The following is a 14685-nucleotide window of genomic DNA, read 5'->3' as shown; positions in this document are numbered from 1 at the left end:
CCGATCTGTGTCGAGAAATGAGCCAAAGCTATTAAGAAGGATCTTTGCCATTTTGGAGACACTGACTGTTTAGATGGGAAAGGGATTTAGATTGAAGCCTGAGTGAACAGGTTTGGAAGAGATATGAGCTTTTGCAGGTGAGCTATAGTGTTGTGCTAAACTGTAAGAGTGTTTTGCCAAATGATCTTAGAGTTTTGAGAATGTAATTTCTGTTTCAAGAAATGAGCCAAACCAATGGAGAAAAACTGTAATAGGTAGCTAAGCAACTGCTGAATGCTAATGGCAAACCTAATGTCAATAAACATATCCAGGGCCATTTTTACTGAATACATGACATTAAAGTCTTTATCAATTCAAATTAAACTGGAAAGCCAGGCTATCAGTAAGTGTAAATGATACTCACTCTGTGCTGCTGATTTTGTGTGTGGCAAGCCTCCCGTAAAACAGCAGCTTTAGATTGGATATAAAACTGGAATAGACTATTGAAAAGGTAAAAGCCAATAAAAATAAATAAAGAAAAACACTCTCTTCCTTTTGCACTCCACATAAGCACTGGAATCTGCTCCACAGTTATCATAAAACTATAAGTACTTATAGGAAATTAAAGTTTGAAACAGTTAAACCGGGGTGAGGAGCTCAGGTAAATGCAGACGTGCTGGAGTTTGTTTTATATCAATGAATCAGTATCTTGGGTTTACCAACAGTTTGGCAGTTTAATGTCCACAATACCCCCAGTTTTTCACAGTTGCCTGTATGTGAGTTGCTTTTTCATGCTCAAGGTACTCGTGTTAAATCAGTCAGCTGTCAAGCGGCAGGCAATAACATCCATGTGGGTTTCTGTTTTGAGTAATGCCTTAATGTCTCACTGCATCCGTTGAGCAGCACTGAGAGCATCAGTTTGGTCGTTATAACGCCTTGCAGGGACGAATCATTTGAGGTGTAAACTTTCTTCCAGTGCCGTCCTGAATGAATGCTCTGTAGCTGTTCTTTCAAATCAAATTCTCCTGGCGCAGGTCATAGAATCACCTTTTTTATTCCAGTGTTTTCCAAGCAAAATGGCTTATTGAACCTCAAGTTATATTTGCAGCCTGAAGCTGTAAACCATTGAGGCTATCGGTTCAGTTTCAAGCTCATTGTCATTATAATCAAGCTTTCCTCCAGGCTTAGAGTGACATTTAAAACATAAAAATTGTGTAAATAATCATTTTTAATAAGAGCAAAACACTTACTGCAACTTACTGGAACTGGAACACTTAATGGAAGGAACAAAACTTCTAACCAACGTATTTGTTCACCTTTTGGAGTATAGCTTGACCTTTCCTATGGCGTTCAGCAGTGACTAAGCAGAGCTTGGTAGAAATCGGTATGTGCACGTGTAACTGCATATGGGTTTGTGTGTGTTATCAGAAAACAGATTATCAGAAAAATAAACGAACTATGTCACATAACAGCCTTAATAGAAAATGTGGCTGAATTAGTGTTCGAGAAAGGGGAACAGTGTATGGGTGCCTGTAAATGGCATATAAATGAACGAGCAAACAAAACGAGGACTGCGATAATGGCAGAAAATGGAAAAAGTGAAGCCAAAGCAACACAGAGAATGAAGCAAAGCACAGAAACTCATTTCATTATATTTATCTACTTGGAAAAATATATATATTTTCCAATAAGTGAATACTGGGTCATGCCTTCCTTCCTAGAATATTTGCACCTACATAGCTAAAAGCATTAGCATCATATCACACTGACATAAACTGATATAAACTCATAAACAGGTGGGATGAAGTATTTTGTTGTGGGACGCGCAGAACTGGAACATTTGGTGATCATATACTTCAAGCTGGTGATTCACAGAAGAGAAGGAAGACAAGCAGACACACTGAGGCATGGGAACATCAGAATGGTACGCTTCAAATTAGCCTCCTGATGAATGCCAGGACCAAAGGTTTCCCAGCAGAGCAATGCAATGTAACAAGATGATCAAAGGTATTCACATCATCCATCGGGGGTTTATCTGATCGGGGTGCTCCAAAAGAAGTAAAAGTTCTTTTCTTGTTTTTTTTAATTTAACTTAAATTTGCTGCATATATGTCAAATTTTATCTTCCCGTATCCTTTTCAGACAGGAAGGATTTGTATTTCAAATAATGCTTCCTAGGTTACTTTCTTTTTTTCCATCTAATCTCTTGCTCATCCTTTGCATCTGTCAGCTTTCAGACTAAACAGAGCTGTGTGTATCCACACAGAACTCCCTCACACACACACAAAGTTTATCTTAATGTTTACACCAAGGTAGACAGATACACAGATAGATACACAGATAGATACACAGATAGATAACACAGTGCATTATGTGTCTAGTCTAGTGTATTGTGTAGTATACTGTGAATGCAAGATCATTGCATTGAGAAATTATTTAGACGACTGAGTTTCAAGTGAGCAAACAGCATCACCATGGAGATGTCCGTAACCATTACCTCACCTTTTGCACTCAAAGTTTAAAGAACAGAGTTTGTCCAGCTGGCTTCATTCTGCATCCAGCAGAATAGCCACAGCTCTTATTGCTAACACAGACTGAAAAACTAGTGGCTCCTTCTCCAAACGCCAGCTACTAAAGTGTCGATCGAAGCCAGACTAAGCAGTTTTTTGCCTCAGGCTTGTCTGAAATGGTTGTGTGACATGGGCACCTGATCACAGCCTGAAAAGCACAAGTATAAACATGTTAGTGTTTTCACTGCTGAAGACACAATGCTCCTCTTTTGAATAATCTGCAGAACTGTGGTAAGTATTAGAAAAGATATTGTTTAGACAAGACAGAGGAAGCTTAGAAGAAGAAAACTAAGTTTAGTCAAAATTAGATAAGAGCACATTTTACTCTGAAACAGAGGGAAAACAACAATATCAGTGTCCTCAGAAAGCACACAAAAGTGCAATCAAAGCATGTGGCTCAGCCACAACCCAGCAGATCAGCTGATTTCCAAAAATATCAGCTGATAGCTTAGCTGATGTGGATCTCCACGCACATTGTTTTACATAAATGTGTTTGCCATCCAACTAGCAACAGAGCCATGCTTCCAAATTTAATACACTCCAGACAGAAATAAGTCTCCTTTCCAAACTAGTAGCCTGACTGAAATATATTATTTATTTGCTTTTTTGACAGCAATATCTGCACAATATAGTATTGTGAAAATATCCTGAATCACCCCTCATCACTTTATATTTTTCTAGGAAAATGGGAAATGGGTGCAGTGATTTATTGACACATGCAAACATACATGCACAGAGAGTATATGAGGAAAATTTAAAAAAATTCAACTTTCTGCTCATTGCTCCATAAGACCTGTGTCCACTGTGGCAAGTAACAAAGTCTCTAAAGATACAATTTCACATTTAGTTTTTCCTAAATTTTCTGTTATATGTAAACCAAACTATGTTTTCATACTTGAATGACTCATATTAAGTGACTTAACAAAAAACATTCCTCTGAAAATGGCCAGGTGCACAGACTGACTGAAAATGAGTGAAAAAGCAAAGAAAAACTTTGAAAGCCCTTCAAATAGCCAGTAATATTCATACTTACTATTCAAGACCACTTTTTAAAAAATGTCTCCTTGGAGATATAAAGAAATAAAGGATGCTTCAAGACTTTTGCATAGTGAAAACTTAGTTTGGTTTAGGTTTGGTTAGAAAAAATCAAACAAAAAAGCCAAAAAATTTTGCTGCTGATCCTAATTTGGAAACATAACTGTACAAAATCATCATCAATAGTCAATAGTCTTAATCTAGAAAGCATGTTTTGCATTTTTGTTTTGGATTCCTGTCATGACTGATATCCCATCATTTCCTGTTTTATTTTGTAATCCTTGGTTCTCATGCATCCTAGCTAGTTTAACTTCGGTACTTTGCTCTTATACCAACAGGTTTATACCCCATCTGTCCCCTGTTCCTAATTACTCCTCCTAGTGCAGCTCCCAGATGGTCATTACCCTCTGCAGTCTACTTTTCCCAGTCTCTTTTGTTTGGTTTCCTTGGGTTTTTGCAATTGATCTATTCAAATATTTTTCTTTTCATTCAAATACCAACTCACTGGCCTCCTAAAGCGAACAGTTATGCACTTTTGCTTGTGTCAATGCACGGATTGAAAATCGTTCAATCCCACTTGATTTCTGGCCACAGGTGTAACTGTGTCACTAAAATTTGGAGAGAAAATAAGTAAGAACACAGCGGATCTCTGACATTTTACCAAGACAGAAAGTTTGTAGTGATTAATTAAATTAAAGTGAACCAGGATGAAAGAAAGTGAGAAACTGTACATATAACGACCGAGGGAGGGGAATGTACTGTTTCAGTATAACAAAAGGAGTGCAGAGTGATGAGAAACACAAGGGCGATCAACCATGTATGACAGTTGTCTGTGAAGGTTCTCAGTCATCCAGGTCATCGTAGTCAAAGGAGTTTGCAAAGAAAAGCGTCTGGACTTCTTTGAGTTGCTTGAAGACGTTTCACCTCTCATCCGAGAAGCTTCTTCAGTTCTAAGGTCAAATGGCCGAGAGTCCCAGATTTAAACCCAGTGGGAGTATCCCCCCAAAGAGGGACAAAGGACCCCCTGGTGATCCTCTAATCACATGCGACAAGGTGTGAAAGCGGGTGTGGTACCTAATCAGCCAGGGTTTCGGGTGAGCTCATTGTGAAACCTGGCCCCACCCTATCATGTGATTTCCTGAGGTCAGATGGCCCAGGATGTGAGTGGGCGTTAAGGCGTCTGGGGAGGGAACTCAAAACTGGATTATAGATGGCAGACAGTTGGTGTCGTAAACCACCGCCTCTGTTCAAAGATGGTCGCTCACAGTGGACATAGATGGCCTCTTTCACTCCTCTTTCAAACCATCTGTCCTCTCTGTCCAATATGTGAACATTGGCATCCTCGAAAGAGTGACCTTTATCCTTAAGATGCAGGTGGACTGCTGAGTCTTGTCCTGTGGAGGTGGCTCTTCTATGTTGTGCCATGCGCTTGTGAAGTGGCTGTTTGGTCTCTCCAATGTAGAGGTCCGGGCATTCCTCACTGCACTGTACAGCATACACCACGTTGTTCAGTCTGTGTTTTGGAGTTTTGTCTTTCGGGTGAACCAGTTTGTGTCTGAGTGTGTTGCTGGGTCTGAAGTACACTGGGATGTCGTGCTTGGAGAAAACTCTCCTGAGTTTCTCTGATACACCGGCTACATAGGGGATGACAATGTTGTTGCGTCTGTCTTTCTTATCCTCCCTCGCTGGTGTCTGATCTTCTTTTCTGTGCCTCTTTGCTGACTTTATGAACGCCCAGTTAGGATAACCACATGTTTTCAGTGCTTCCTTTACATGTGTGTGTTCCTTCTTTTTCCCTTCAGGCTTAGAGGGAACAAGTTCTGCCCGGTGGTGTAGGGTCCTAATTACTCCAAGTTTGTGTTCCAGAGGGTGATGGGAGTCAAAGAGGAGGTACTGGTCCGTGTGTGTGGGCTTCCGGTAAACTTCAATGTTGAGGTTGCCATTCTCTTCAATGTGCACAGCGCAGTCCAGGAAAGGCAAACAGTTATCCTTAGTGTCTTCCCTGGTGAACTTGATGTTTTTATCCACGGCGTTAATGTGCGCAGTGAAGGATTCCACTTCTTGTGTCTTGATTTTGACCCAGGTGTCGTCTACATATCTGTACCAGTGGCTGGGTACTCTCCCTTTAAAAGAGCCAAGAGCCTTTCTTTCCACTTCCTCCATGTAAAGGTTGGCTACAATAGGTGACACAGGGGAGCCCATGGCACAGCCATGTTTTTGTCTGTAGAAGCCTTCGTTGTATTTGAAGTATGTTGTGGTAAGGCAGAGGTCTAACAGTGTGCAGATCTGATCGGGTGTGAAGTTGGTCCTGTCTTCCAAGGAGCTGTCTTCTTGTAGTCGTTTTCTGACAGTCTCCACTGCTTCCGTGGTGGGTATGCAAGTGAAGAGAGAGACTACATCAAAGGACACCATGGTTTCATCTGGATCCAGGGTAAGTTTCTGGACCTTGTCGGTGAAGTCGGTGGAGTTCTTGATGTGGTGTGGGGTGTTCCCCACGAGAGGTGCCAGGATGGTAGCAAGGTGTTTCGCAATGTTATAAGTGGCTGAGTTTATGCTACTGACTATGGGTCTGAGTGGGACCCCTTCCTTGTGGATCTTAGGAAGTCCATAAATGCAGGGTATGGCATCCCCTGGATAAAGCCGGTGATATTTGAGGCGGTCAATGATTTTGTCCTTTTCAAGGTCTTGAAGGCAAGCTATAACTTTCTTTTTGTAGCTGCTTGTGGGGTCTCGTTTTAAAGCTTCGTAGGTGTTGTTGTCACTGAGGAGAGTAGTGATCTTCGTGTGGTAATCTGTTGTGTTTAGGACCACGGTGCACCTTCCCTTATCCGCTGGTAATATAGTGATGTTGTGGTCTTTGCTCAGGGAAGCGACGGCCTTCTTTTCTTGTAGTGTGAGGTTAGACGGAGGGACTTTGGCACTGGAGAGGGTGGCTGAGACTTTCATCCTGATTTGCTCTGCTTCGGTCTGTGATAATTTATTAATCCGTATGGCGGTTTCTGTGGCTGTGATGAGGTCCACTATGGGCAACTGTTGCGGAGAAATGGCGAAATTGAGTCCTTTGGCTAAAACCTTCTTTTCAGGTTCAGTGAGATTCCGGTCTGAAAAGTATCAAATATCACCGGCTTTATCCAGGGGATGCCATACCCTGCATTTATGGACTTCCTAAGATCCACAAGGAAGGGGTCCCACTCAGACCCATAGTCAGTAGCATAAACTCAGCCACTTATAACATTGCGAAACACCTTGCTACCATCCTGGCACCTCTCGTGGGGAACACCCCACACCACATCAAGAACTCCACCGACTTCACCGACAAGGTCCAGAAACTTACCCTGGATCCAGATGAAACCATGGTGTCCTTTGATGTAGTCTCTCTCTTCACTTGCATACCCACCACGGAAGCAGTGGAGACTGTCAGAAAACGACTACAAGAAGACAGCTCCTTGGAAGACAGGACCAACTTCACACCCGATCAGATCTGCACACTGTTAGACCTCTGCCTTACCACAACATACTTCAAATACAACGAAGGCTTCTACAGACAAAAACATGGCTGTGCCATGGGCTCCCCTGTGTCACCTATTGTAGCCAACCTTTACATGGAGGAAGTGGAAAGAAAGGCTCTTGGCTCTTTTAAAGGGAGAGTACCCAGCCACTGGTACAGATATGTAGACGACACCTGGGTCAAAATCAAGACACAAGAAGTGGAATCCTTCACTGCGCACATTAACGCCGTGGATAAAAACATCAAGTTCACCAGGGAAGACACTAAGGATAACTGTTTGCCTTTCCTGGACTGCGCTGTGCACATTGAAGAGAATGGCAACCTCAACATTGAAGTTTACCGGAAGCCCACACACACGGACCAGTACCTCCTCTTTGACTCCCATCACCCTCTGGAACACAAACTTGGAGTAATTAGGACCCTACACCACCGGGCAGAACTTGTTCCCTCTAAGCCTGAAGGGAAAAAGAAGGAACACACACATGTAAAGGAAGCACTGAAAACATGTGGTTATCCTAACTGGGCGTTCATAAAGTCAGCAAAGAGGCACAGAAAAGAAGATCAGACACCAGCGAGGGAGGATAAGAAAGACAGACGCAACAACATTGTCATCCCCTATGTAGCCGGTGTATCAGAGAAACTCAGGAGAGTTTTCTCCAAGCACGACATCCCAGTGTACTTCAGACCCAGCAACACACTCAGACACAAACTGGTTCACCCGAAAGACAAAACTCCAAAACACAGACTGAACAACGTGGTGTATGCTGTACAGTGCAGTGAGGAATGCCCGGACCTCTACATTGGAGAGACCAAACAGCCACTTCACAAGCGCATGGCACAACATAGAAGAGCCACCTCCACAGGACAAGACTCAGCAGTCCACCTGCATCTTAAGGATAAAGGTCACTCTTTCGAGGATGCCAATGTTCACATATTGGACAGAGAGGACAGATGGTTTGAAAGAGGAGTGAAAGAGGCCATCTATGTCCACTGTGAGCGACCATCTTTGAACAGAGGCGGTGGTTTACGACACCAACTGTCTGCCATCTATAATCCAGTTTTGAGTTCCCTCCCCAGACGCCTTAACGCCCACTCACATCCTGGGCCATCTGACCTCAGGAAATCACATGATAGGGTGGGGCCAGGTTTCACAATGAGCTCACCCGAAACCCTGGCTGATTAGGTACCACACCCGCTTTCACACCTTGTCGCATGTGATTAGAGGATCACCAGGGGGTCCTTTGTCCCTCTTTGGGGGGATACTCCCACTGGGTTTAAATCTGGGACTCTCGGCCATTTGACCTTAGAACTGAAGAAGCTTCTCGGATGAGAGGTGAAACGTCTTCAAGCAACTCAAAGAAGTCCAGACGCTTTTCTTTGCAAACTCCTTTGACCATGTATGACAGTTACTTCTCCAAACAACCAACCAACGAACCGTCAACACAAAATCAACTTCAGTGACACAGGCGGCCTTTGCAGTCCGTCAGGCTTCATGCAAGATTATGTTCAGAGACTTATGAAACGTTGCAGTGTTTACAGTTACTCACCAGCAGCCCCACACCACCAGATATCCAGAAGTGAAAGATAAAAAAGTTTGTCCTCCAGCTGATATGGCCAACATTTGAAGTTGCACACGAGGAAGGGACATTTTAATGGCCCACACGGAGAGAGCGCTTTATGCGGAGCAACGTGTCTCTAGGCATCAGGTGCTATTTCTGATACAGGCTATCAGAATACACACCAATCCCTCACAACACCACACACAGGACAGGGTGTAAATACACGAGACAATCATCCATGTATCTGTTGGAGTGTGTGCTACTCAAGTGTAGATGGCATGGGGGAATCGAATACTTCTGGATAAAAGCCATCTCTATTTTTGTGTACATGTAAATGGACTGGATGTGTAAGCCTCTAGCTGTGGGCACAAAGAGATCTCAGTGACAAGCCTACCTTCTGTGAAGGGCCTCCTCAAATTTTCCCCTCTGCCTAAGCTACTGTGGGCTTTGTGTCTGTGTGTGTGCATGCAGTCCAGTGAGTGATATTTGATACCATAAATCTTCTGACGCACAGCCAAGAGCTGGCTTTGGGTTGTGAGCCATTTGCAGCAGCCCTCCCCTCACTGACCCATACTGATCCTGACAAGGCCAAACAAACCTAAGGATATGACCCTGCTTTATTTACTTGTAAGATGGGGGGAAAAACCTCTTACATGATATTCTTGTAAGTCTAAAAATACTTCCTGTTTGTGTGAAAGGGAATGTTCACTAAGCTGCTGTACTACATTCTTGCATTATACTATATTCTTATATATCATTCATACGTGATAAACAATGGTGTCTAATCCAGAAGTTCCTTAAATCTACATGTTTTCTACTGGCCAGATTGGGTCATCTCCACTGGTTACAGGAAGAAGTCTGAGTTTGTTGAATCCTAAGCTAAACTGGCTCTACTTTTTATTTTTGTGAGCTCAGTAAGCATTTTTTAAATGCGTTTATTGGTTTTGAGTCTTTTTCAGTTCAACAGCAAGAGAGAAACTGAAAATTATTTGCTGTAAAAAGGACAGAAATCAGGGCATGTGGACCCTGTGGTTGACTGGTCGCTCACACAGAATAACACATCCAGTATCCTTGAGTTTCTTACAGTCCAAGTTTGCTTGTGCAGAGTTTGGTAAGATTCAAAGATACTTTTAGGAGTTGGCCATTTATATACTTCTCCATTATGTTTTGTTTTTAGTCTGTTTTTCATTTCATCACATAAAAATCAAATAGATGATCTTTCCTGACCAAGCTGGCTAGCTAGTTCTAGCATCGCCAACTATCTCTACCATCTTATTCAAACATGGTTACAACTCCAACACGCCAAACGTATAAATGGAAGTCCAAAAACGAATGGACGACATCATCATAGCTGGGTTTACTGTTTATCTATGTTGCAGATCAAAGGTTCATTGTCCCAAGGAACCACATAAGAAACAGAGTGTTGTGAAGGACCACATCTGTAAATTGATAAAGAGATAAAATCATCCTAAAGCCTAGATCTAATAATCTAACAATAAAACAAAGGAAACTGTCCATTTAAACTCAAAGTTAAACATACATAAGACTGTCCAAAAAATCTTTGTGCACCTGCTACAAAACCTTAAGAAGTGGGAAAGCAAAATGTCAGGGTCAAGTGGCAACAAACCCCAACAACAGCTGTACTATTTTAAAGGAGATTTTAAATGCCTGTAAAAGTTATTATTATAGTTCAATTGATTTCCATCACAGCTGCAGCTGGCAGCAGAGCCAAAGAGGGGAGAGAAGTGTTATTTTTAAACTTCCAGTAAGACAACAAAACTCTGCTGAGCCCAGCAGCATTATGGGGTCGACCTCTATGACACCTGGAGTGTTTAAAACAGCCTAAAATCTTGACAACTGTTGCGCTACGATGGCTTGACTTCCTGTAACCAGCTATGATCAGTAAAAAAAAACGCACACAAGATTTATCTTTGAGTTTTCTGCTGATATGTTTTCAGAGATAAAGCTGACGTTTGGCACAGTATGTGTAAGTAAGTTAGTTGATCAGTCTCCAGTTGTCGTACATAAGGATGGTGTTCGTAATTGGTCGGTAATAATAGAGGAGAAAAGACATAAAAAAACACAAGACTGAAATAAAGAAGATATTCTGTTTCTCGTTGATGTATGAAATTAACACCCAGGCAGCAATATCTCAATGTTTTGGTATGCAAACCAGACATTCCTATTCATCTCTCACGCACATGCACATTGTATGTGTGAGTGAGAGACTAATAGGCCCACACACACACACACGCACACACACACGCACACACACACACACGCACACACACACACACACACACACACACATACTCCCTCTCTCTCCCTCTCTTTCTACAGTCTTATTGCATCAGACAGGATGTGTTGCAAAATGTTCCTTTCATTCAAGTCGATGCTTGTAGCACGGGGATTTCAGATAACCATTTATGAAAGGAAAATATGAGGGAAGAGTGATAACGAACTTCAGGGTTTAAGAGAAACGTAAAAAAACAGCTTTTAATCTGTCAGAACTGTCACCTACTGTAACAAGTGAAGAATAACTCACCAAATCATTCCACACATGCCTCTTGGCTACACACTTGCTCCACTAACAAAGAAACTTGAGGACAGTTCATTGAGGACATGGAACAAAGGGTCAAAGTTCACAGAAGTCAAAGAACTCTCAAAAACATGGACGAGCTGAACTTTCTCACCTCCTTGATGAAAATTATTTTTGGCTACAAGAAACAGAAACACTGGGGTTTACATTAGACTGATGTACATTGATCGGACACTCATGGCATCTTGAGGTTGTTATTTTTGCTTTTTAATGACTTGACTACTTGGAATTTAGTCTCACTATAATGACTCTAGTGATTCATTAAATATCAACAGAATAAATCTGGCAGTGGACAACAAGCTAAAAATCTATATTCTGGTGCTATCTGTACTCATACAGCTGTGGTCACACATTTACAGACATTTAATTTGGGGCTTTTAATTTTTTCTTTGAATTGTTCTTTTTCGTGGGTGAAATATTTGTAAAGCATACACCTTTAATAACTTAAAAAACAACAACTGGTTGGACAAGTTTGACTTTATTTTGTATTTTTATCAAATCCACACAGGATCAAAAATATACATAGACCCTCAAGTATATACACATACTCACTTAAATGTGTCTCTTAGCCAGTATAAAAAGGATGCTGTTGATCTGATGTGAGGTTAAAGATTTTGGAGGTAGTGTAAGAAGTAAGGAGCAGTAATTCGAAAGCTACAGCCTACCATTAACTTGAAACAACTACAACACCAACATCACTGTCCACAGTGATTTGAATTTTATACCACCTTGAAATGAGAAGGTGCTGACCAAGTAAGAGGTCCCTGTTCCAAGTTCGGCATCTTTAAGCTTGACTGAAATTTGACGCTGTCCAGATGAACAAGGCAAATACCATATGGAGAAAAGTGTCTTGATGCATGCTCAATCATCCAGGTAAGTAAATCCCCAAAAGTTGATTCTGTTCATCTGGACGTAACGTTTTCAGTATGAGAAACGTTTCGTTTCGTTCGCAGGTTTCCCTAATCTTATAAACAGTACATTTGCACAATGACTGAAACCAGCACCACTGAATGAACAATGGGCTGTGAGGTCAGTTCCTGCAAATTGTTGTGACCATTGATGAACAACCACTGATCAAAGACCAGCAGTATTTCTGTTGGGGACAGGAAGAGACTGAACAGGCTGATCAGAAGGGCCAGCTCTGTTCTAGGATGCCCTCTGAAACCAGTGGAGGTGGTGAGTGACAGAAGAATGGTGGCTAAGCTGTCATCCCTGTTGGACAACATCTCCCACCCCATGCAGGACACTCTGACAGCACTGAGCAGCTCCTTCAGTGGCAGGCTACGGCACCCACGATATGGGACGGAGAGATTTCGCAGGTCTTTCCTCCCCACTGCTGTCAGACTCCACAACAAAGACTTCAACTGACCAAACACACACATCCACACATGTGCAATAGCAACAACACTAAGTGCACTACTCTTTTCTGGCATCGCTGTATTATACACAATTGTATATAGCATTTGTATTCTATTTTATTCTATTTTATTCAATTGTATATAGTATTTTATTTTATTCTATTCTATTGTGTACAATATCTTATTGATATCTTATTCCAGTGTTTTTCTCTAATTTTTCTGTGTAACTTTGCACTGTCCACTGCTGTAACAAAACAAATTTCCCACGCGTGGGACTAATGAAGGTTATCTTATCTTATTGGTCATTGATCAAAGACCGTTCTGGAGAAAAGTTTTATAGTCAAATGAGATAAAAGTTCTGTACGAGCTGTTAAGCACGGCAGTGGCAGCATCATGCTCTGGGGCTGTTTTGCCGCCAGTGTTATTGATACAATGTACAAAGTCGATAAAATAATGAAGAACGACAACTTCCAAATTCTTCGGCATCACTTCAGATCAGATGGTTAAAACTTGAACACAACTTGGTTTTCCGACAAGACAGTGATCTCAAACACGCATCAAAACTGTTTGTTTGTTTTTTTAACTTAACCAGGCTAATATAAGCTGCTGGAAACCAGTACATTTAAATGAACTCTGCCAATTCTGCCAAGAGGCACATCAAAGAAGTGGTCAAATATCCAGCCAGAATTATGTCAAAAGCTTGTCGATGGCTTGCTGAGGGACATTTAGCCAAATATTAGTGGGGATGTATTCATATATTTGATCATGTATGTATACTTTTGACTCCGTTTAAATTCGAGAAAATCCTAAATAAATTCAAACTCTTGCACCCATTCCTTTGTTTTTTTAAAGTCATTAAAGATGTAGGCTGTACAGCTGCGCCTATTGATGTCCATGATGTGTACGTAAGCTACTGTTCACAACCGTATTTAAAAATATGTCTACATTAACATGAAAATCATATTTACAGCAATTTATCTCAAGACTTAAATATAAACCATTCACATTTTATTCATATTTTTTCTGTAATAATTGATTTTATGATCCTTTTCCACTATATTTTTTGATAGAATCAATTTTACTAAATGAGAATACTTATTGCATGTTGTCTTGAGTATAATATTGTTAAATACAGGGTGGGCCATTTATATGGATACACCGTAATAAAATGGGAATGGTTGGTGATATTAAAGTCCTGTTTGTGGCACATTAGTATATGTGAGGGGGCAAACTCCTCAAGATGGGTGGTGACCATGGTGGCCATTTAGAAGTCGGCCATCTTGGATACAACTTTTGTTTTTTTAATAGGAAGAGGGCCATGTGACACATCAAACTTATTGGTAATGTCACAAGAAAAACAATGGTGTGCTTGGTTTCAACGTAACTTTATTCTTCCATGAGTTATTTACAAGTTTCTCTTTGTTCACAGCCATTGACATGTCAAAGAGGTTAACACGTGAGGAGCGGATCGAAATTGTGTTGATATCTGGTGAACGCAGTAACTGGGTCATTGCAGCAGATTCCAATGCAAGACACCCTACAAGACCACCCATCTCCCATGCTACAGTTAGCAAACTGCTTGCTAAGTTTCATGAAACTGGTTCAGTGTTGGATTTGCCAACATGTGGACGCAAGAAAACTGTCACTAATGAAGAAACATCAGTGGCTGTCCTAGCTTCATTCAGCAAGAGCCCACAGCGTAGCACTCGCCACATGTCACTGGAGAGTGGCATTAGTCGAACATCCCTTCGGCAGATATTAGCTACTCACAAATGGCACCCTTACAAACTCCAGCTACTGCAGCATCTCAACGAGGATGACCCAGATCGGCGCACAGAATTTGCAGAATGGGCAAAACAAAAATTGGAACAGGACCCTCAGTTCACGCAGAAGATTTTGTTCAGTGATGAGGCAAACTTTTATGTGAATGGTGAAGTTAACAAACAAAACCACTGCTATTGGTCTGACACTAACCCACATTGGATGGATCCCTCCAAGACTGTTGGAACAACAAAAGTGATGGTTTGGTGTGGTATATGGGGTACAACGATAATAGGTCCATTCTTCATCAATGGAA

This window comes from Oreochromis niloticus, linkage group LG17, assembly GCF_001858045.2.
Source record: "Oreochromis niloticus isolate F11D_XX linkage group LG17, O_niloticus_UMD_NMBU, whole genome shotgun sequence".
Lineage (NCBI taxonomy): Eukaryota > Metazoa > Chordata > Actinopteri > Cichliformes > Cichlidae > Oreochromis > Oreochromis niloticus.
The sequence above is the reverse complement of the archived record's forward strand: the minus strand, read 5'-3'. Positions refer to the sequence as shown.